This window comes from Arabidopsis lyrata, assembly GCF_000004255.2.
Source record: "Arabidopsis lyrata subsp. lyrata unplaced genomic scaffold ARALYscaffold_1, whole genome shotgun sequence".
Classification (NCBI taxonomy): domain Eukaryota; kingdom Viridiplantae; phylum Streptophyta; class Magnoliopsida; order Brassicales; family Brassicaceae; genus Arabidopsis; species Arabidopsis lyrata.
In genome coordinates, this window is record NW_003302555.1 from 8,331,176 (window position 1) to 8,333,442 (window position 2,267).

The following is a 2,267-nucleotide window of genomic DNA, read 5'->3' on the forward strand; positions in this document are numbered from 1 at the left end:
CTCCGAACAATACTTCATAGTCCAAGTCAGTCCGGACGTTTGGCGAAATGGGCGGTGGAATTAAGCGAGTACGACATAGAGTTCAAAAGCCGGATCAGTATGAAGGCTCAGGTCTTAGCAGACTTCCTGACCGAACTACCAATACCTGGAACGATAGAGCAACCGGAGAACCAAACTTGGAAATTACACGTAGACGGGTCTTCAACAAAACAAGGATCCGGAGTGGGAATCAAGTTAGAATCTCCAACATCAGAAATTCTAGAACAATCATTCCGATTGTTATTCAATGCCTCCAACAACGAGGCAGAATACGAAGCCCTTATTGTCGGACTTCGATTAGCACAAGGAGTTGGAGCTAAGGAAATATTGGCTTATTGCGATTCGCAATTAGTAGTTAACCAATTTAATGGAGACTATGAGGCCAAAGATTCAAGAATGGAAGCATACCTCGAAGTGGTGAAGGATCTATCTAAAAATTTCTCGAAATTTGAATTAATCCGTATACCTCGGGGAGAGAATACAACTGCAGATGCACTTACCACATTGGCGTCAACATCAGATCCTGAGTTAAAGAGAGTTATTCCAGTAGAATGCATCTCGGAGCGAAGCATTCAAGACAGCAAGGAAACCCTCGTCGTTACAAGGTCTCGAGCAGCGGCACACGACCGTGGCGAACCAGAGATCGAACCGCCACCCAACAAACGAAGGAAGTCAAAGGGATCAAATACATCTAACAAGGAACCCGTTGTCTTAGCTGAAGAAATGATTCCAGAAGCGATGTTAGAGACCGAGCCGTTACTCGAGGAGAATATTCTTGAACCAAACGAACATCCCGAACCAGAGCCACGGATATTTCACAAAGTTGACCAAATTCCGGCTAAAGACTGGGGGGCTGACTGGAGGGAGCCAATAAAGCACTACATCACGACAGGCGAGCTCCCAAAGAATAAATGGCAGGCCAGGAAAATGAAAGTCGTTAGCGCGAAATTTTTGGCATCCACTTCGGAACGATCGTGAACGCGTTCCCGGCAGTTGCTGGCCTCCTCCTCCAAGTCCTCTTCCTCTTCACTATCGGATGGAACGGCGAAGACAGGGGCATTCACGTGGAAGTCATTCATCAGGAAGAGCTATGGCTTTTAAAGTTAAAAGAATGGGGTACTTTTGGCCCACTATGATCACAGATTATGTTAAGTTTGCCCAAAGATGCAAGCGCTGCCAACTCCATGCACCATTAATCCATCAACCATCGGAGTTATTCTCCTCCATTTCCGCCCCATACCCGTTTATGAGGTGGTCAATGGACATCATTGGACCATTGCACAAATCAACTCGAGGTGTACAGTACCTTTTAGTCCTTACGGACTACTTTTCGAAATGGATTGAAGCTGAAGCGTATGTTGGTATAAAGGATTCGGCGGTGAAGACCTTTATTTGGAAAAACATTATATGTCGACATGGAGTTCCGTACGAAATAGTCACTGATAATGGACCGCAATTCATTTCACACGAGTTTGATACCTTTTGTGCGGACTGGGGAATTAAAGTTAGTTATTCTACTCCACGATATCCGCAAGGAAACGGTCAAGCTGAAGCCGCGAACAAGACAATATTAAGCAACCTCAAGAAGCGCCTAAATCATCTAAAGGGAGGATGGTATGAAGAACTCCAACCCGTCCTGTGGGCCTATCGTACAACCCCTAGGCGACCTACAGGAGAAACTCCATTCTCTTTGGTTTATGGTATGGAGGCGGTAGTACCAGCTGAACTCAATGTGCCCGGACTTCGTCGAACAGAAGCACCGTTAAATGAGGAAGAAAATTCAGCAATGCTTAATGATTCACTGGATACCATAAATGAAAGGCGTGATCAAGCTCTAATTCGGATCCAGAATTACCAACAGGCAGCAGCCCGGTACTACAATTCTAAGGTTAAAAGTAGGCCGTTCTTCGTGGGAGATTATGTGTTAAGGCGCGTCTTTGACAACAGAAAAGAAGAAGGTGCCGGTAAACTCGGTATTAATTGGGAAGGACCTTACATCATTACCGCAGTGGTTCGGAACGGTGTTTATAGGTTGAAAGACTTAGAAGACAATCCGGTCAAGCGACCTTGGAATGTGATCAACCTAAAGAAGTTTTATGTTTAAAAGCTACATGCATTGTTTATGTACATGAACTACGGTGTGGCTTGATCCCGAAATGGGTACGTAGGCAGCTCGAAAACGAGTTCAGCTATTAATAAAATTTTTGTTTTATTTCTTTATTAAAGGA